Source organism: Pelobates fuscus, chromosome 4 (assembly GCF_036172605.1).
Source record: "Pelobates fuscus isolate aPelFus1 chromosome 4, aPelFus1.pri, whole genome shotgun sequence".
Classification (NCBI taxonomy): domain Eukaryota; kingdom Metazoa; phylum Chordata; class Amphibia; order Anura; family Pelobatidae; genus Pelobates; species Pelobates fuscus.
Window position 1 is genome coordinate 11324509 of NC_086320.1, and position 23324 is coordinate 11347832.

Consider the following 23324-nt stretch of genomic DNA (forward strand, 5'->3'; position numbering starts at 1 on the left):
TACACACCCTACACATTCACTCACTACACCCCCTCACACACACTGAACCTTTCACACACACTGCACCCCTTACATATTGCACCACTGCTCCTATACCCTACTACAGCCTCATATCCCAGCAGACCCCAGGTAAGTTGTCAAACTGTTCTTAAACAGTTTAACTACTTAAACTCTGGGAGGGGGGCTCGGCCCTCCTGGCACCATAACGACTACACAGAGCAGTAGTGGTTATTATTTCTTTAAATAATCTACAAGTGCCCCAGTAGCCAGCAAGCCAGCCAGCCCACAGGCCGGCCAGCCAGCCCACAGGCCGGCCAGCCAGCCCACAGGCTGGCCAGTAGCCAGCCAGCCCACAGGCCACCAGTTAGGCTTACAGCCAGCAAGCCCACAGCCTGCCAACCGCAGCCAGCAAGCCACAGCCTGCCAGCCAGCAAGCCACAGCCAGCAAGCCACAGCCTGCCAGCCGCAGTCAGCAAACCAACAGCCTGCCAGCCGCAGCCAGCAAGCCCACAGCCTGCCAGCAAGCCCACAGCCTGCCAGCCGCAGCCAGTAAGCCCACAGCCTTCCAGCAAGCCCACAGACTGCCAGCCAGCAACAGTAATTAAGGTAAGAGGAGCCAACTTGGCCTAGGTATCAGCGAGCTATGTTGTGTTGCTATATTGTGAATAGGAACCAGAGTGTTGGAGAGACCCCCCTCCAGGCCCCATTAGACTCCATTGTAGTCTCTAATGGGACCTGGAGGAAATTCTTTCTAACACACTCTCTAAAGGACACTGAGATAGCCTCTGCTAGAATACTCCCCCCCTCCATGGCCCATTAGCCCTCAATTGTAGTCTCTACTGGGGCCCGGAGGCGACTGTTTCCAGCAGGGACACTGAGATGGACTCTGTTAGAAAGACCCCCTTCCAAGCCTATTAGACTCTATTGTAGTCTCTAATAGGGCCTGGAGGGGATTCTTTCTAACACACTCTCTAAAGGACACTGAGATGGCCTCTGCTAGAAAGACCCCCCTCCATGGCCCATTAGCCCTCAATTGTAGTCTCTACTGGGGCCTCGAAGGGATTATTGCACTTTTGTTCCTTGTGTCTAAAGATTGTGTAGGGTGTGGCTGGAGGCGGTGCATGGAGGCGGGACATGGGTGGCGCTTGCTGCGGAGTATGGGTGGGGCCTGTAAGGGGGCCCTTGATTTATTTTGCCCGGGGGCCCTGAGGGTTCTCAGTCCGCCCCTGGTAGTAACTAGAGGGACAGATTAAAGTACAACTTCCATTATTGGAGTAATAGGCAATAAGCTGTTACTAAGCACATTTTACTTTTTATATTGGGTTCAACAAAGAATTAAATATGGATGTTTTCATTTCCATTTCCAGCCAAGGGGATATCAACAACCAAACAAACCTTTATTATTGTGATTAAGAAAATGATCTGGGACAGTCATTCTTATAAGATTCCTGACCAAAAATTTATTTATATTGGGAAAAAAAAAACTCCCACACCGTGCACAATAAATGGTAAATAGAAAGTATTTGGCGCCGTTCAGGATCATTTCGAAGGATTTGCAAGGATTGTGTGATAACACTACAAACTAATTAATTATTACAGATAAAATCACTTGAAAATTATTTTTACTGGTTTTACCTCCATGTTATTAACCTTTTCACCAGCTTATTCTACCGATATAAATGCTAACCGTTTATCTGTAAAATCCTGCTCTAATGGAAACGTTCTCATCTGTACAGTTTCGTTTTGCTCGTAAACACTGGCTTTTCAGGACATTAAGGTATTTCGAATAGTGGAAACTGTTCAGTTCAGAGGAAGTAGTGACATCCAGGGCCGGCCTTAGGGGTGTGCGAGCTGTGCAGCCGCACAGGGCGCCATGGAGCAGGGGGCACCCTGCGGCCGCATAGCTCACACGGCAGGGGCGTATTAGCTGTGAGGCTAATAAGGCATTTGCCTTGGGCGGCATTAATGTCTTGTTAGCCTTGCGGCTAACAGACATGCTGGGCTGCGGGCGGGCGGGCGGGCGGCGCTGCTGGGCGGCTGGCGAGGGAGCACTTCCTCTGAGCTGTCTGCTCAGCTCCCTCGCCAGCCGCAGAGTGAGGCTGGGAGCCGGAATATGACGTCATATTCCGGCTCCGCCTCCCAGCCTCACTGTGCGGCGCGCGAGGGAGCTGAGCAAACAGCTCAGAGGAAGTGCTCCCTCGCCAGCCGCCCAGCAGCGCCGCCCGACCGCCACTGGACCACCAGGGAGAAAGATGACCCCCCCCCCAGCATTTCCAAAGGTAAGGAGGCTGGGGGGGGGTTAAAGTAAAAAAAAAAAAAAGTGTTAATGTGAGTGAGTGTGAGTTTGTGTGTCTGTTAGTGAGTGTAAGTGTGAGTGTGTGTGTCTGTTAGTGAGTGTTAGTGTGAGTGTGTGTGTGTCTGTTAGTGTGTTTCTGTTAGTGTATTTGCCTGTGAGTGTGTGTGTCTGTTAGTGAGTGTGTGTGTGTGTGACTGTCTGCGTGTGCGTGTGTGTGTGTGTGACTGTCTGCGTGTGTATGCGTGTGTGTGTGTGTGTGTGTGTGTGTGGCTGTCTGCCTGTGTGTGTGTGTGTGGCTGTCTGCCAGTGTGTGTTTGACTGTTTGTCTGTGTGTGTGGCTGTCTGTCTGTGTGTGTGTGTGTGTGTGACTGTGTGTGTGGCTGTTTGCCTCTGTGTGTTTGGCTGTTTGCCTCTGTGTGTTTGTGTGTGGCTGTCTGTGTGTGTTTGTGTGTGTGTGTGGCTGTCTGCCTGTGTGTGTGTGTGTGTGTGTGTTTGTGTGTGTGACTGCCTATGTGTTACTGTCTGGGCAGACTAGATGGGCCGAATGGTTCTTATCTGCCGTCACATTCTATGTCTGTGTTTGTGTGTGTGTGTGTGTTTGTGTGTGGCTGTCTGTGTATGACTGCCTGAGTGTGTTTGTGTGTGTGTGTGTGTGTGTGTGTGTATGGCTGTCTGCCTGTGTGTGTGTGACAGGGTGTGTGGGAAGGGGGAAGGAGTGAGGGAGGGGGGGACGGGAAGCGCTGTGAAGATATTTCGCACAGGGCGCCCAAATGCCTAAGGCCAGCCCTGGTGACATCAACCGGTTTAAAGTAGAGTCTTCAATAAGTCAATATATCCATAAATCGAGAAAATAAATCTTTTACAGGGATATTCACTAACGTGAGAATTCTAAATCAATTTCAAATTTAAGGCAAATCTGACTATTGAGTGATTATTTTTACCTCTAGAAATCACTTTAAATTCATTCTTTATTGAATAACCCTGCAAATCGCTTATGTCTGAATTTAAATGAACTGTTCACATATAGAAGTATAAGTGGGGAAGGAGTTAATATCCTGATTCCTTAGATTCATTCCAAAAATATGACTTTTAAAGTCTAGATATGTAGATCTAGATACGGGTAACCTGCTCTCTATGCTATACTTTCTTGAGAACTTTTGTGCAACAATTGTATGTTTAATTAAATCTCTCCAGACAGGTGTCTCCTTTAACACACCAGAACCCCCATCTATCTACAGCCGGGGTCGCTTGGCTCAGAATACTGGCACTTTAGACTTGTTAAATGATAACATGTTGTTCTAGCAAGCTATAATGTGTTTTTGTGTTCCATGTTTATGTACATGATGTATTAGGAGATAAACTATCAATAGAAGCTGAATTTAAATTATGCCCCATATTGAGATTATATTCTTCCTGCAATTCATGGGAATTTCTCTGAACTGAAGCAATTTGCTGTGACGCTCTATAAAAAAAAACCCTATGCACTAAAGAGGGACTGACTCTCTAAAGATCAGCAGTTGCAGATTTTGGCTTGTCACAATTGTGTTCCTTGGGGGTATTATTGCAATTAACATTCTTATAGCGCCAACACGTGCTGCAGCGCAGTAAATTTATAGAAAGGGGATATTTGAGAGGTGAAGATGGCTATCTATGAGGATTATATATTACTAAACCTGGTGTACCTTAAGACTTGTTTAAGGTCAAGGGATCCATGTAAAACATAGTGATTCCTTTTCTTGATCCTTGGACAACATCAGATATAAATTCTCTGTACTCAAACTCTGCGCTCAAACTCCTACTACTCTTGGGCGGCAGCAATGACTATAGGACACGTTAGCCCCAATACATACAATAAAAACCAAAGAAACAGGTTACTTGTGCACTATCCCAAATCCCTATTCACATTTAAAAACCTGGAGGTTTTCAGTATCACTCCAACGGTCACTTGAGTGTCAGCCCACCTGCCATGTCAAAGCAAAACTCTGAGTCCTACACTAACAATTCACCTTGCTGCTCTCAGCTACAAGGTAAAATCTCTAATGAAACAGAAAGAGGTATTTTTCTAAATTTAAATGTGCACAGGGACAGTGGTGTACATACCGGGATCGCAGGGGTCGGGCCCGGCCGCCCTGTGACCCGGTATGTACGCCAGTGTGGCCAGCCTCTTCTCCTGGGGGCCCAGGAGCTGCCCACCTCAGGGCCCCCTGAGGCTGGCCCTGGTGTCACCGTGCTGGCAGGCGCACGAGGGAGCTCTCTCCCCTGAGCGCTCTCTGCCCAGCTCCCTCGCACGCACCGCACTGATGCCGGAGCCGGATTATGACGTCATATTCCGGCTCCAGCATCAGTAAGCTGCGCGCGAAGGAGCTGGGCAGAGAGCGCTCAGGGGAGAGAGCTCCCTCGCGCGCGCGCCAGCCCGCTAGCCGGCCAGCCCGGTGACTGGCCGCCCAGCAGCACCACTGGACCCCAGGGAATCCCCTCAGCTCTCCCAAAGGTAAGGAGGCTGCAGGATTAAATTTTAAAGAAACGTGTGTGTGTGTTAGTTTTTGTGTCAGTGTGTATGTGTCTGCTAGTGAGTGTCAGTGAGTGTGTTAGTTTTTGTGTGTTAGTTTTTGTGTGTGTGTTATTGTGTGTGTTAGTTTGTGTGTCAGTGAGTGTGTGTTTGTCAGTGAGAGTGCATGTTTTGTGAGTGTGTATGTGTGTCTGTCTGTCAGTGAGTGTGTACGTATGTATGTCGCTGAGTGTGTCTCTGTCAGTAGTGTGTATGCGTCTGTTCGTGAGAGTGTGTGTGTGTTTAAAACCCCTTCAGCACATACCTTTCTCCAGCGCCAGACTTCCTTGGCGCTGGGGATCCCTACGCCCCGATCCGCCTCTTAGCTCCGAATGCGCATGCGCGGCACATTCAAACCGCCCATAGGAAAGCATTACTCAATGCTTTCCTATGGACGTCCAGCATCTTCTCACTGTGATTTTCACAGTGAGAATCGCGGAAGCGGCCTCCAGTGGCTGTCAGGGAGACAGCCATTAGAGGCTGGATTAACCCTCAGTGAAACATAGCAGTTTCTCTGAAACTGCTATGTTTTCAGCTGCAGGGCTAAAACTAGAGGGACCTGGCACCCAGACCACTTCATTGAGCTGATGTGATCTGGGTGTCTGTAGTGGTCCTTTAAGTGTATGTCTATCTGCATGCACTGGTGTACATACCGCGGTGGCAGGGGTCGCAGCCCTGCAACCCCTGCGACCAGGTGCCCGCCGCCATGTGTTCCGGTCCGTGCAGAGTAAGTGCGGGGGGGGGCACAGATCCATTTTCACACCGGTGCCCCATGTGTCGTGTGTACGCCACTGAACAGGGATTTGGGGTAGTGCACAGGTAACTTTTTTCTTTTGGTTTTACTGTAGATATTGGGGCTGATGTGTGCTATGGCCGTTGCTGCTGCCCTGGAGTACTGGGAGTCTGAGTGCAGGTCTTATTTTTGTGTATTTGTATTCACTTTTGTATCACGCAAGCATGTTACAAACCTGCTGCCCACCCCATGTGCTCCTTATTAAGGGTTAATAAGTATGTAGGGGTCTAGAAAGATACCCCTGTCTGTCTCATTAGAGATTTTACCTGCGAGCTGAAGACAGCCATGTGAATTGTTTCCATCATTTTAAAAAATGGTCATTCTTGTCGAGCTCGATGTTTCTCTACGTGTCCAATTCTACCTGGTAATTTTAAACCTGCACTCCAATTTCTAACAGCAGGTGATAAATTAACCCTAGCATCAACACTTTTATTCCTGTTGACTTAAGTTTATGGAGCAGGTCTGTTAGTCGAGCCGTCTGGGAGGTTTAATTAGCCGGATCGTTTAGCCTTGTTATGTGGACAGAGATCATTACAGTCCGGGCCGACAGTGACTCACACGCAGCCTGCGTTATATTCCGGTGAGACGGTGCAGAGTTCACATCCTGTTTCCCTAGCATCTGTTCCTTTAGGTGAATAATACGAGAGCGGCTTACTAGCGAAGGAATAATAACCGTTTGTATGCCAGACTGGTGGACAATAACCTCCATGCCACTTGCTCATTCATCGTCTTAATAAAAGGTATCAACTCTGAAACAAAGAGCCCTACTTCTGTATCTTTTTATCAACTTCTATCCAATAATGAGCTGAGCGCGTCACGGGAAATGTCATCAGGAGGCGGAGCCAAGATCCCAACGTGATCGGAATCAAGCAATACCTGGAAGAGACTCACAGATAGTTGGTATTTACAGCTGCAACACATGTGTCTGTGGGAATTACCTTGGTATACCCACTATTCTTTTGAGTTATTGTGTCTACTAATAAAAGTTAGTGAGATATTGCGCCATCAGGGTTCCTGGTTTTGTGTCTTTTATAGTAAGTGCTCGAGGAATATTGTGCAAGTTGGATATCAGGCTGTGGGAATAATTAATCCCAACTTTTCATAGCTAGGTTTGGTAGGGCTCCGGTAAATGTGAGTGAGACCCCTACTTATATATATATATATATATTGTATATGTCTAATTAGATGAAGGCTTTGATTAGTTGTGCTTGAGACAAAACCTGTTTATATATATTGTGCTGTTGTGAGAGATTCTGTTCAGGGGTTGAATAATTTTGAAACTGGAGAAGTCATTATAAGTTGCATTTTCAGTTGAATTTGGGGGAAACCACTTGAAGCATTTGATTTGTTAATTGCAAACAGCTGAAAGTCAGTACATTTTGACAATAAAACCGATTTTTAATGGGGGTTGCATAATTTTGATTACAACTTTACCTCTAACCACAACCCCAAACTCAATACAAACCTTTAACCAAAACCTTTGGCTCAATAGAAAACCACAACCTCAAGCTCAATGCAAACCTCTAACCACAACCCCAAGTACAATATGAACATCTAAACACAACTCAAAATCTAATATGAATCTCTACCCACAACCCGCACTTAATAACAACCTATAACCAGGACTCCTCTAGTGTTAAGACAAATTTTCAATTAACTAATAACTCTTCTAACTTCTAACTAAACTGTAACATCCATAACCTAACTCTCATAACCCTGAGCCTAACATAATCTCTAACTACAACTCCCATAAGCCTTGGATAGTCCTATGACGAAGCTGCTGTACTTCGACGGAGTACCTACGCCCGGTCCACTTCCTAGTCATTTTCAGGAACGCTTCAGCCCAAGTCGCCGAAGCTTGACAAAGGTCTCTCTAGAGCTCTTCCAATCGACCAGCTGCAAGTCTCTCATTCCAGGCAAGTATTGTCCCCTTTGTCTATTCCGCTGCAGCCCTTCTTCCAGGCTGGTATCCACCTCTGCATGCAATGTGATTACTATTGCCTTTACATAGGCACTTGCGGCTCTCAGGCCTAGCTCTCTTGATTTATCCCAAGGCTAGAGAGATCCTGCAACCAGCAAACAGGTCCAAAGACTGGTAGAGGTTAACACTGTAAAGGAGTTTAAGCATGCGTGGGATAGGCATAAGGCTATCCTAACTATAAGATAAGGCCAGGGACTAATGAAAGTATTTAGAAAATTGGGCAGACTAGATGGGCCGAATGGTTCTTATCTGCCGTCACATTCTATGTTTCTATGTTTACATTTTTCCAAAAACTCGCCTCTAGAACACTCTAAACGAGTGAAGAAGAGGTCTAATAATGTATTTATATATAAACCCAGAGAGTTACTTTATTCATCTTTTCCATTTGAAGGTTTATAGAGAGTTCCTTTAAATGGTGATGTGCCCCAATAGAATGTCACCATGCCGCTCATTATTTGGACATTTTAAACAAATGTGTTCACTCAGTACACTCCTCCAGCGCCTGAAGTGTTAAATGCTGTGCGATTTGTACCTTGGCGGTCTGCGGTGTGTCGCACAGACCGAGTCAGGCTAAAAAAAGGAAGAAAGGAAATGAAAGGAGCAGTAATTGCTATTGGAGGAGATTATTTTAGGAATTCAAAGCACCGTATTGTATGAGTATAACTCCTATACAGGTAAACAGAGTCTGCTAGAAGTAACGTTTCCAGCCAGCACTGGACTATCACCAATTACAGAGCTCCATCTCCGGGATATCTAATGTTACAGAGCTCCATCTCTGGGATATCTAATGTTACAGAGCTCCATCTCCGGGATATCTAATGTTACAGAGCTCCATCTCCGGGATATCTAATGTTACAGAGCTCCATCTCCGGGATATCTAATGTTACAGAGCTCCATCTCCGGGATATCTAATGTTACAGAGCTCCATCTCTGGGATATCTAATGTTACAGAGCTCCATCTCTGGGATATCTAAAGTTACAGAGCTCCATCTCTGGGATATCTAAAGTTACAGAGCTCCACCACTAGGCTATCACCAGTTACAGAGCTCCATCTCTGGGATATCTAAAGTTACAGAGCTCCACCACTAGGCTATCACCAGTTACAGAGCTCCATCTCCGGGATATCTAATGTTACAGAGCTCCACCTCTTGGCTATCTCGAGTTACAGAGCTCCACCTCTTGGCTATCTCGAGTTACAGAGCTCCACCTTTAGGCTGTCTAATGTTACAGAGCTCCATCTCTGGGCTATCTCATATCACAGAGCTCTGTACTGAGCTTTGTCAATGCTCCTAGTTAGACTATCTCATGTCATGTCATGAGTTCTGCTTTGGGCTACTTAATTCCACAGAGCTCTGTGATTGGCAATAGCCATGTTACAGAGCTCGGTGATTGGCAATAGCCATGTTACAGAGCTCGGTGATTGGCAATAGCCATGTTACAGAGCTCGGTGATTGGCAATAGCCATGTTACAGAGCTCCGTGATTGGCAATAGCCATGTTACAGAGCTCCGTGATTGGCAATAGCCATGTTACAGAGCTCCGTGATTGGCAATAGCCATGTTACAGAGCTCCGTGATTGGCAATAGCCATGTTACAGAGCTCCGTGATTGGCAATAGCCATGTTACAGAGCTCCGTGATTGGCAATAGCCATGTTACAGAGCTCCGTGATTGGCAATAGCCATGTTACAGAGCTCCGTGATTGGCAATAGCCATGTTACAGAGCTCCGTGATTGGCAATAGCCATGTTACAGAGCTCCGTGATTGGCAATAGCCATGTTACAGAGCTCCGTGATTGGCAATAGCCATGTTACAGAGCTCCGTGATTGGCAATAGCCATGTTACAGAGCTCCGTGATTGGCAATAGCCATGTTACAGAGCTCCGTGATTGGCAATAGCCATGTTACAGAGCTCCGTGATTGGCAATAGCCATGTTACAGAGCTCCGTGATTGGCAATAGCCATGTTACAGAGCTCCGTGATTGGCAATAGCCATGTTACAGAGCTCCGTGATTGGCAATAGCCATGTTACAGAGCTCCGTGATTGGCAATAGCCATGTTACAGAGCTCCGTGATTGGCAATAGCCATGTTACAGAGCTCCGTGATTGGCAATAGCCATGTTACAGAGCTCCGTGATTGGCAATAGCCATGTTACAGAGCTCCGTGATTGGCAATAGCCATGTTACAGAGCTCCGTGATTGGCAATAGCCATGTTACAGAGCTCCGTGATTGGCAATAGCCATGTTACAGAGCTCCGTGATTGGCAATAGCCATGTTACAGAGCTCCGTGATTGGCAATAGCCATGTAACAGAGCTCCGTGATGGGCTACCCACTAGCAGATGTAATAGAGCTCCAGCTCCAGTCACTGCCAGAGCAAGAATACACACAAAAGGTTCCTGTGGAAGGGGCCAATCGCTGGTCAATGAATGATTAGTATAAAACAAAAAAGAGATTTCTCACCAATAAGGGGTATCCTATTCATCCAAATAATAATAATAATTATATTTATTAAAGGACCACTAGAGGCACCTAGACCACTTCAGCTCAATGAAGTGGTCTGGGTGCCAGGTCCCTCAGGTTTTAACCCTTCAGATGCAAACACAGTGTAACGGATCGCCTGGCACCCCGACTGGGTACCTCCGTTAATGGATGCTCCTAGTGCTTCCTGAGGACTCCAAGCACTCTGGCAGACACCACAATCACCGAATCCGGGAAACCTTTTAGATTCTCCCAAGCATATGAATGCCGTAGACCATTGAATAGGAACCATACGAATAGGCTTGTACTCCTAGCAGTCAACTGGAACAGCATGCCATAAATCCTTCCCCCCAATAATGAGACGACACATCACTTTGAGGGTAAAACAGGAACTCTGGACTGGCTCATCCAGCCTGGCTTTTATTTCCAACTCACACATACAGGCCACACCCAGGGGGAGGCATAAAAGAACCAATGACATAGATGTTACCTCCCACACATCCCCTCCCCTTAGTGTGACACATAATCCCATTATGCATACAGTGTAAAATATACTTTTACACAACTTTCATAACTTTAAAACCATACATCACATTCACATAAAAATACATATCCACAATCAATCCATTCAGGGGAACAACATATTAAAAAATGGCATGAATCCGACCAGGGGTTCAAAAGTTACTAAAAGTATCTTTTGTTCCTTTCTGGCTGGCAGAAAAACATCCCCACAATGCACCCTGGTTTCCTCCCTTCTGCCCTGGAGTTAATTAGAGAAGTAATCCAATTACCCAGGACTAAAGGCAGACTCCATTAACCACATGGTTGCAAAACAACATAAAACACTTTAAAATACATAAAGCCACATTTACACATAACACACAGACATTTCACCTATCCCCAGATAGCTGGGATCTGCACGCACAAAACTACCGAATAGCGCGCAGATCCTACTCACACAGTACAATTGCCATGGAGCTAAAGTCTTTCCCATAGTCTTTCATTATATGAATAGGCTCCATGGTATGGCTATCTGGGGTATCACATTCCCATAAAGTCTGGTCCATAGTCCAAATGCAAGAGGCGGGCAATCAGCCCCCTCCAAGGACACGTGGCGAGGTCGGTTTCGCCACACTTCTCCCCTTTACCCCCCAGACTAACAGGGTACTTGACCTCCTGCCGGTCAGTGCCCTTGTTAGTCCAGCAGCCCACCCACAAGACAGAAACAGCAGAGCAGCCCACCCACAATAAACAGTTACTACACCTGGGTGAGGGAGAATCTTGTCCAGGTTCAGGTGCCTCACCACGGCTGTGTGGGGGACTGGTAGGCTGCCTTGGTAGGTTGCTGAGGGGGCAGAGACCAGCGGTACTCTGTCCTGTTGCCAGCACTACCACGGGAGTAGTCTGGTTGGAGCCTGGTTGCTGGAGACCGACTGTCTCCCCTTTAAATACACCGCTCTGCTGCTGGAGACCGACTGTCTCCCCTTGAGTTACACCGCTCTGCTGCTGGAGACCGACTGTCTCCCCTTGAGTTACACAGCTCTGCTGCTGGAGACCGACTGTCTCCCCTTTGGCTAAACAGCCCTGTTGTGGGGGGGCAGGACCGACCGTCCCTACCCCCTGTGCTGGAAGTGCAGAGACCACGGTCCCATCTGCACAGGTGTGGGGCTTACAGTCTCCCCCTGGTACATTAAGCTGCCGCTGGGGAGAGGTGGTAACCAGCTCCTCTCCCATTAGAACACTCTGCCGCTGGGGAATGGAGACTGGGCTCTCTATTCCCTGTACATTAATGATCCGCCGCTGGGGAGAGGTGGTAACAATCTCCTCTCCCATGCATACTTCCCGTCTCTGCGGAGGGAGACCGACTGTCTCTCCTCCCAGCACAGAGTCCTGCTGTGGGGGAAAGGGGGATGGGCTCTCTATTCCCTGCTGGATACTCTGCCGCTGGGGAATGGAGACCGGGCTCCCAATTCCCAACAAATCACACTGCCGCTGGGGAGGGAGGACGGCTCCTTCAGCTCCCTGTAACTTGGGCGCAGAGACCACGGTCCCATCTGCGCTGGTGTGGGGCTTACGGTCTCCCCTTGGTGGGTTAGGCTGCCGCTGGAGAGAGGGTGTAACAAGCTCCTCTCTCTGAACTGTAACCTGCCGCTGGGGATCTGGGCCGACTGCCCAGCATCCCTGTAGGGCCAGTAGAGAGACCTCGATCCCATCTCCACCTGCCATCTGTGGGTCTCTCCAGGACCAGTCTATGAGGTCTGGTTCTGCTTGTCGGGTAGGTTGGAGCTGCACGAAGCTGAGCAGGTGTTGGTAGTCCTGCTCCAGCTCCCACTCCCTTGTTACCAGGTGGGTCATGTCTTTGCTCACCTCGCATTCGTCAGCCCAGACATACATGCCCATCCGGTAGTCGTAGATGTCCCAAAACCTAGACCCCTCCGTGCTGCCAAGATCAATGTCGTCCTCCAAGGCATCCCATAATAAACCCGGGCCATCATAATCATCCCCCTCCGGTAAGTCGTGCTCGGCCGTCCAGGGGGTAAGTCGAATGGTATGCCACCAGAGGGCCTGGTATGCGTTGTCTAGCCAGATCTCTCGCCATACCAGGGTCTCTAGTCTTGTCACCCACTCATCCAGGGGCTGCTCTCCCAATAGATACATGCGCATCGCCACACGCTTCTGTAGCCGCTGCTCATCACTGGGGAGACTCTCACCTCGCCGCCACTGGGCGTCTTCCAGGGCATCATACCAGACTTCCTTTCTGTCTGCATCCCTGTAGTCCGCGGCCGCCTCCTCCTCCTCATCATGGAACGCTGTCCAAAAACTAGCTGATTCCATCCTGCTGTAGCCAGGGGCGCTGTACGGATACTAGCGTTGCCCTCAATTTGTAATTCCAAACGTTACCAGTGTCTCTGAGCTGCTTCTCCTCGCACTAGGACGCCATCCCACCGCTTGCCACCAATGTAACGGATCGCCTGGCACCCCGACTGGGTACCTCCGTTAATGGATGCTCCTAGTGCTTCCTGAGGACTCCAAGCACTCTGGCAGACACCACAATCACCGAATCCGGGAAACCTTTTAAATTCTCCCAAGCATATGAATGCCGTAGACCATTGAATAGGAACCATACGAATAGGCTTGTACTCCTAGCAGTCAACTGAAACAGCATGCCATAAATCCTTCCCCCCAATAATGAGACGACACATCACTTTGAGGGTAAAACAGGAACTCTGGACTGGCTCATCCAGCCTGGCTTTTATTTCCAACTCACACATACAGGCCACACCCAGGGGGAGGCATAAAAGAACCAATGACATAGATGTTACCTCCCACACATCCCCTCCCCTTAGTGTGACACATAATCCCATTATGCATACAGTGTAAAATATACTTTTACACAACTTTCATAACTTTAAAACCATACATCACATTCACATAAAAATACATATCCACAATCAATCCATTCAGGGGAACAACATATTAAAAAATGGCATGAATCCGACCAGGGGTTCAAAAGTTACTAAAAGTATCTTTTGTTCCTTTCTGGCTGGCAGAAAAACATCCCCACAATGCACCCTGGTTTCCTCCCTTCTGCCCTGGAGTTAATTAGAGAAGTAATCCAATTACCCAGGACTAAAGGCAGACTCCATTAACCACATGGTTGCAAAACAACATAAAACACTTTAAAATACATAAAGTCACATTTACACATAACACACAGACATTTCACCTATCCCCAGATAGCTGGGATCTGCACGCACAAAACTACCGAATAGCGCGCAGATCCTACTCACACAGTACAATTGCCATGGAGCTAAAGTCTTTCCCATAGTCTTTCATTATATGAATAGGCTCCATGGTATGGCTATCTGGGGTATCACATTCCCATAAAGTCTGGTCCATAGTCCAAAGGCAAGAGGCGGGCAATCAGCCCCCTCCAAGGACACGTGGCGAGGTCGGTTTCGCCACACAAAGCATCAGAGAAACTGCTATGTTTACACTGAGGGTTAATCCAGCCGCTAGTGGCTGTCTTCCGGACAGTCACTGGCGGCCGCTTCCTCGATTTACACAGAGTAAATCACACCTCTGGCCACACATGCGCATTCGGCTCCACTCAGAAACTGGCGTCGATGGAGGTGGAGAGGTCACTAGTGCCGAGGGAGCGCGGCGCTGGATTAATGAATTAACCATTTATTCACCGCAGTACGGGGCCCTAGTCACCGTTTAGGTGACTAGGGCTCTATAGCGTTAGGAATACATATTTGTGTATAGTGTTCCTTTAAGTCAGAGGAACAATTAAAAACATAAAATGCAAAACATGTAAGAGTTACTTATCTTAGAAAGACCTCCTCTAGATTGTAAGCTCTTTCACATTTAACTATCTGAGCATGTTACCCTGGAGGGATTATTTAGTAGATAACAAATTCTAACAGACTGAAAAACGAAGACAAAGATAGCTGCGTTACGGCGTGGCTAGCTTAGAGAACATTTCACAGGGATTTTCGATTGACTACAATTCACTGCGGAGCAAATAAACCCCTTATAGTTTTCATAACTATGAATACAGGCAGTTATTGAAAATGTTCTTTATTATGTTAAAAATGTCTTTTTTTTTCTGTAATCACTAACCTGTATTTGTTAATTTTATACAAAATTAATTTTGAGAAAAATGTACCATCAAGCATGGAAACTTGGTGTTAGTGTTTCTCATCTCCTATTAAAAGGGACACTCCACTGCCCTACAACAAAAAATAAATAAATAAATAAATTACAGTTTAATAGCTATAACCTCAATGAAAACATGTATGCATTTCATTATGCATTTTTCATTGGGGATATATCTAAAACCAGCTTCCAAGAGCTGCAAATCTCTTGTCTGCAGCCTTTGCAAGCCCTCCCCCTCTAACCCCGCCCAGACTCTCAGTGACTGTCCAATCACAGAATAACCAATGTAGCTCAATGAGAAGTCTTTGCAAGGTAGGTGCTCTGGGCAATTGCTGCCTCTTGAGTTTAGTTCCACGGAGCTAACCAAACCAGGAAGTAACAGGACACATTGATTGATTGACAGCCAGTGGGGTGTAACCAGGTTAATTTATGAAAGTGACAATTTCAATTGAAATCTGCAATTTTATAAAATGGAATAAAGAGGACACACTGTTTACACATACAACTCTTCAGACAGCTAAACAGACAGCCTTTTTGTAGCATGAGCCATATTAAAAAACATAGCAGGCTTGTCCGTAACTGACTGTTACAGGCATCGAAACAGCTCCATTCTCTTTAGTAAATTACCTAAATGTCACTAATAAAGATTTCTGTTGTGATGCCATAACAAGCTGGTAAAAAGCCAAGCTGGGAAATAAAAAGAAAATAATGATATGTACTCCTTCTCCATCTTCTGGATCACAAAACAGGGAGAATTGAAAATATTAAACAACAAAAAAGAAAAATAATCCTAACTTCTGGATTTCATTTGCTCTAAGTCCTCAGGACCTACATGGGCCAGGATCTATAAGCCTGGCCTTTCCTCCCGCACGTCACAGGAGGCAACTCTAATAAGGCAAGGTGCGGCAGGCTGCGCAGATTTAGCCATTGACAACACAATCCTGTTAAATCCTGGCACAGCCAGGGCACAGGAGGAGAATCACAAAGACTGGTGTACATCACCATCCAGAGCCAGTAACATCAAACGATTGTGTTTTGTGACTTAGCACAGCGCATGGTTGAAGGTTACAGAGAGCAATCTACCTCTAAACATATATAATTAAAGTATTGCGCACGTTTCTTTGTTACGTGATCATGATGTGTTAGATTTTACTTACAGTGTCTATGTGTCCTTTAATTAGCCTATTGAGACATTATAGTGTTAGGAATATAGCTTTGTAATCCTAAACCTGTAGTGTTCCTTTAGATGGGAACCGTCAGGAATCCAAAGGAAAAGGCAAATTTAGGCAAAATATCCATGTTAGCTATTTAGCTCAGTTTGAATATTTTGGTTGAAAACTTTAAATTTATTTAGATTTTTTGACCGCTTACAATTGAACAAATGACCCACTACTTAATATTAAGGCAGCGTTACTTTCTCGGTCCACAATCTAGTCTGTTCCTAAGCCAAGACTCTTAATCTAAGGGCGGGTGCAGACACCAGCACGGCTGCCCTACATATAACTTGGTCCATCAAGGTATCTGTGGCAAAGTGACGCATGTTGGAGAACGTTCTTCAGTAGATTGAAAAGCTGTCAGAACATACAGCGTTAATACATCTCCATACTAAGATCACTACTCCATACTAATTCTTCTTGACCTCTCTGCTCCCTTTGACACCGTTGATCATGTTCTCCTTCTCCAAACTCTTCAATCGCTTGGTCTCTGTGACTCTGTCCTCTCGTGGTTTTCCTCCTATTTCTCCCAACGCTCATTCAGTGTCTCCTTTACTAATGATACCTCCACCCTTCGTCCTGTCAGTTGGAGTTTGAAGTCTCCCAAGGCTCTGTCCTTGGTCCCCTTCTATTTTCTCTTTATACTGCCTCTCTTGGCAAACTTATTACCTCATTTGAATTCCAATACCTTCTGTACGCTGACAACACCAAGATATATCTCTCCTCCCCAGACCTCTCCCCTGCTGTCCTGCAACGTGTCGCCTTTCTTCTATCTCTGATTGGATGTCCTCCCGCTTTCTGAAACTGAATCTTTCCAAAACAGAACTTTTTGCCTTTTCTCCTCCTAATATTAATCCTGCTCTCTCGCTCTCCCTTCAGATTATTGGTATCAGCCCATCCTTACAAGTGCGTTGTCTTGGTGTTACTGTTGATTCTGGCCTCACCTTTGAGCCTCACATCCGGTTAGTTGTCAAATCATGCCAATTCCACCGTAAAAATATCGCCCGCATCCGCCCCTTTCTTACACAAGATGTTACTAAAGAGCTTGTCCATGCTCTAATAATCTTTCGCATGGACTATTGTAACTCTCTCCTAATTGGGCTTCCCAGAAGCCGTACTACCCCGTTACAGTCTGTAATGAATGCTGCCGCCAGACTGATTTTCCTCTCTAGTCGGTTCTCTCACACTTCACCCCTCTGCCAGTCCTTACATTGGCTCCCTGTATCCTATAGGAGTCAATTCAAAGTGATAACCCATACCTATAAAGCACTAAATAATCTTAGCCCCTCTTATATCTCTTCCCAGATCCATAGGTATGCCCCTTCTTGGTCTCTCCGCTCTTCCCGTGACCTTCTTCTGTCCACTGGTCGCACCCATACGGCCGAGTCGCGCTTGCAGGACTTCTCGCAGGTGGCTCCCTTTCTATGGAATAGCCTGCCTACTGCCATCAGACTCTCCCCTAGTCTTCAATCGTTTAAAGAAGGACCTAAAAACCCTTCTCTTTAGGAAAGCTTATGGCTTCCCAGAGTAACCTCTACCTCACATACCTGTCTCTTGCTCTCTCCTATAGGACAGTGCTTTACTCTCTCCTCCAGCTCTGCTTGACTCCCACCTTATCTGATTGATACTTCCTGTCCTAATGTGTTTTATACCCCATCTCCTATGGGATGTAAGCTCGTTTGAGCAGGGTCCTCTTCAACCTATCGTTCCTGTAAGTTTTCTTGTAATTGTTCTATTTATATTTACATCCCCCCTCTCAGAATATTGTAAAGCGCTATTGGAATCTGTTGGTGCTATATAAATGGTGATAATAATAATAATATAATAATAATAATAATAATAATAAAGCTGTTTTTTGGTTTTGTTTCTCAGGCTATTTCAGCAATAATTTGTCAGAGAACAAAGTTTGGGAGGGTGCTGAGTAACACATAAAATGATCTGCTCTGCTTATCACACCCCTGGCAAGGCAGACCCTGGCTAACGCTGCCAAAATAAAGAGAACAGGCTATCGACACCCTCCTCTTCCCCTCTTCCTGTCTCTCCCAGCTCACAAGAGGAAAATAAAGTGATATTAAAGAGAGAAAGTGGACAAACAATACAAAGGCAGCACAGGAAATTGGCCGTTTTCTTAAAGATAGCCTGAGGAATTTGGAGCAAAGCTGTGAGCCCTTTCAAGTAGGAGGAATTTGGAGTTGGCAAGTAGCCTTCAGCGGTTAGAGGTCCACTGCTGCAGAGTGGGAATTGAGTGGGTGGAAGGGCCATCGGAGAAGGATAGGTGACAGGTACGCCAAAAATTCGGAAATTGTCCACATGGCCCGAGGAACAACTTTACATAATTCTGAATGGAGAAGGGAGTAACGTATCGAATATATCACACATTTTATAAACACAGTGCTTATGGTCCTCTAAAAAGGACACTGTGTGTGAGCGTATTTAAAGGGCGTTTATAGGTGGGATTGCCATATCTGTCATGTTTTCTGGGAGACACATTTTTTAATCATGTTGACTGGAAGCACATTAAAATTCTTCCCTGTATTATAGATAACGTATATTCTGCCCTGTATTATAGATACTATATATTCTGCCCTGTATTATAGATAACGTATATTCTGCCCTGTATTATGGATAACGTATATTCTGCCCTGTATTATAGATAACGTATATTCTGCCCTGTATTATAGATAACGTATATTCTGCCCTGTATTATAGATAACGTATATTCTGCCCTGTATTATGGATAACGTATATTCTGCCCTGTATTATAGATAACGTATATTCTGCCCTGTATTATAGATAACGTATATTCTGCCCTGTATTATGGATAACGTATATTCTGCCCTGTATTATAGATAACGTATATTCTGCCCTGTATTATAGATAATGTATATTCTGCCCTGTATTATAGATAACGTATATTCTGCCTGTATTATAGATAACGTATATTCTGCCCTGTATTATAGATAACGTATATTCTGCCCTGTATTATGGATAACGTATATTCTGCCCTGTATTATAGATAACGTATATTCTGCCCTGTATTATAGATAACGTATATTCTGCCCTGTATTATGGATAACGTATATTCTGCCCTGTATTATAGATAACGTATATTCTGCCCTGTATTATAGATAATGTATATTCTGCCCTGTATTATAGATAACGTATATTCTGCCCTGTATTATAGATAACGTATATTCTGCCCTGTATTATAGATAACGTATATTCTGCCCTGTATTATAGATAACGTATATTCTGCCCTGTATTATAGATAACGTATATTCTGCCTGTATTATAGATAACGTATATTCTGCCCTGTATTATAGATAACGTATATTCTGCCTGTATTATAGATAACGTATATTCTGCCCTGTATTATAGATAACGTATATTCTGCCTGTATTATAGATAACGTATATTCTGCCTGTATTATAGATAACGTATATTCTGCCCTGTATTATGGATAACGTATATTCTGCCCTGTATTATAGATAACGTATATTCTGCCCTGTATTATAGATAACGTATATTCTGCCCTGTATTATAGATAACGTATATTCTGCCTGTATTATAGATAATGTATATTCTGCCTGTATTATAGATAACGTATATTCTGCCTGTATTATAGATAATGTATATTCTGCCCTGTATTATAGATAACGTATATTCTGCCCTGTATTATAGATAACGTATATTCTGCCCTGTATTATAGATAACGTATATTCTGCCCTGTATTATGGATAACGTATATTCTGCCCTGTATTATAGATAACGTATATTCTGCCCTGTATTATAGATAACGTATATTCTGCCCTGTATTATAGATAACGTATATTCTGCCCTGTATTATAGATAACGTATATTCTGCCCTGTATTATAGATAACGTATATTCTGCCTGTATTATAGATAATGTATATTCTGCCTGTATTATAGATAACGTATATTCTGCCTGTATTATAGATAACGTATATTCTGCCCTGTATTATAGATAACGTATATTCTGCCCTGTATTATGGATAACGTATATTCTGCCCTGTATTATAGATAACGTATATTCTGCCCTGTATTATAGATAACGTATATTCTGCCCTGTATTATAGATAACGTATATTCTGCCCTGTATTATAGATAACGTATATTCTGCCCTGTATTATAGATAACGTATATTCTGCCCTGTATTATGGATAACGTATATTCTGCCCTGTATTATAGATAACGTATATTCTGCCTGTATTATAGATAACGTATATTCTGCCCTGTATTATAGATAACGTATATTCTGCCCTGTATTATAGATAACGTATATTCTGCCCTGTATTATAGATAACGTATATTCTGCCCTGTATTATAGATAACGTATATTCTGCCCTGTATTATGGATAACGTATATTCTGCCCTGTATTATAGATAACGTATATTCTGCCCTGTATTATGGATAACGTATATTCTGCCCTGTATTATGGATAACGTATATTCTGCCCTGTATTATAGATAACGTATATTCTGCCCTGTATTATGGATAACGTATATTCTGCCCTGTATTATAGATAACGTATATTCTGCCTGTATTATAGATAACCTATATTCTGCCCTGTATTATGGATAACGTATATTCTGCCCTGTATTATAGATAACGTATATTCTGCCTGTATTATAGATAACGTATATTCTGCCCTGTATTATAGATAACGTATATTCTGCCCTGTATTATAGATAACGTATATTCTGCCCTGTATTATGGATAACGTATATTCTGCCTGTATTATAGATAACGTATATTCTGCCCTGTATTATAGATAACGTATATTCTGCCCTGTATTATAGATAACGTATATTCTGCCCTGTATTATGGATAACGTATATTCTGCCCTGTATTATGGATAACGTATATTCTGCCCTGTATTATAGATAACGTATATTCTGCCCTGTATTATGGTTAACGTATATTCTGCCCTGTATTATAGATAACGTATATTCTGCCCTGTATTATGGATAACGTATATTCTGCCTGTATTATAGATAACGTATATTCTGCCTGTATTATAGATAATGTATATTCTGCCCTGTATTATAGATAACGTATATTCTGCCCTGTATTATGGATAACGTATATTCTGCCCTGTATTATAGATAACGTATATTCTGCCTGTATTATAGATAACGTATATTCTGCCTGTATTATAGATAACGTATATTCTGCCCTGTATTATAGATAACGTATATTCTGCCCTGTATTATGGATAACGTATATTCTGCCCTGTATTATAGATAACGTATATTCTGCCCTGTATTATAGATAACGTATATTCTGCCCTGTATTATAGATAACGTATATTCTGCCCTGTATTATAGATAACGTATATTCTGCCTGTATTATAGATAACGTATATTCTGCCCTGTATTATAGATAACGTATATTCTGCCCTGTATTATAGATAACGTATATTCTGCCCTGTATTATAGATAACGTATATTCTGCCCTGTATTATGGTTAACGTATATTCTGCCCTGTATTATAGATAACGTATATTCTGCCCTGTATTATAGATAACGTATATTCTGCCCTGTATTATAGATAACGTATATTCTGCCCTGTATTATAGATAACGTATATTCTGCCCTGTATTATAGATAACGTATATTCTGCCTGTATTATAGATAACGTATATTCTGCCCTGTATTATAGATAACGTATATTCTGCCCTGTATTATAGATAACGTATATTCTGCCCTGTATTATAGATAACGTATATTCTGCCCTGTATTATAGATAACGTATATTCTGCCTGTATTATAGATAACGTATATTCTGCCCTGTATTATGGATAACGTATATTCTGCCCTGTATTATAGATAACGTATATTCTGCCCTGTATTATAGATAACGTATATTCTGCCCTGTATTATAGATAACGTATATTCTGCCTGTATTATAGATAACGTATATTCTGCCCTGTATTATAGATAACGTATATTCTGCCCTGTATTATAGATAACGTATATTCTGCCCTGTATTATAGATAACGTATATTCTGCCCTGTATTATAGATAACGTATATTCTGCCCTGTATTATAGATAACGTATATTCTGCCCTGTATTATAGATAACGTATATTCTGCCCTGTATTATAGATAACGTATATTCTGCCCTGTATTATAGATAACGTATATTCTGCCCTGTATTATAGATAACGTATATTCTGCCCTGTATTATAGATAACGTATATTCTGCCCTGTATTATAGATAACGTATATTCTGCCCTGTATTATGGTTAACGTATATTCTGCCCTGTATTATAGATAACGTATATTCTGCCCTGTATTATAGATAATATATATTCTGCCCTGTATTATAGATAACGTATATTCTGCCCTGTATTATAGATAACGTATATTCTGCCCTGTATTATAGATACTATATATTCTGCCCTGTATTATAGATAACGTATATTCTGCCCTGTATTATAGATAACCTATATTCTGCCCTGTATTATGGATAACGTATATTCTGCCCTGTATTATAGATAACGTATATTCTGCCCTGTATTATAGATAACGTATATTCTGCCCTGTATTATAGATACTATATATTCTGCCCTGTATTATAGATAACGTATATTCTGCCTGTATTATAGATAACGTATATTCTGCCTGTATTATAGATAACGTATATTCTGCCCTGTATTATAGATAACGTATATTCTGCCCTGTATTATAGATAACGTATATTCTGCCCTGTATTATAGATAACGTATATTCTGCCTGTATTATAGATAACGTATATTCTGCCCTGTATTATAGATAACGTATATTCTGCCCTGTATTATAGATAACATATATTCTGCCTGTATTATAGATAACGTATATTCTGCCCTGTATTATAGATAACGTATATTCTGCCCTGTATTATAGATAACGTATATTCTGCCCTGTATTATAGATAACGTATATTCTGCCCTGTATTATAGATAACGTATATTCTGCCTGTATTATAGATAACGTATATTCTGCCCTGTATTATGGATAACGTATATTCTGCCCTGTATTATAGATAACGTATATTCTGCCCTGTATTATAGATAACGTATATTCTGCCCTGTATTATAGATAACGTATATTCTGCCTGTATTATAGATAACGTATATTCTGCCCTGTATTATAGATAACGTATATTCTGCCCTGTATTATAGATAACGTATATTCTGCCCTGTATTATAGATAACGTATATTCTGCCCTGTATTGTAGATAACGTATATTCTGCCCTGTATTATAGATAATGTATATTCTGCCCTGTATTATGGATAACGTATATTCTGCCCTGTATTATGGATAACGTATATTCTGCCCTGTATTAT

At 43.4% G+C, this 23324-nt stretch overlaps 1 protein-coding gene across 1 annotated transcript in view; it reads right to left on the minus strand.

The window, feature by feature from the left end:
- LOC134608272 (1-phosphatidylinositol 4,5-bisphosphate phosphodiesterase gamma-1-like) overlaps positions 1-23324 on the minus strand; it is a 170475-nt gene that overhangs the window by 115871 nt on the left and 31280 nt on the right. The gene's annotated exons all lie outside the window — the stretch shown is intronic.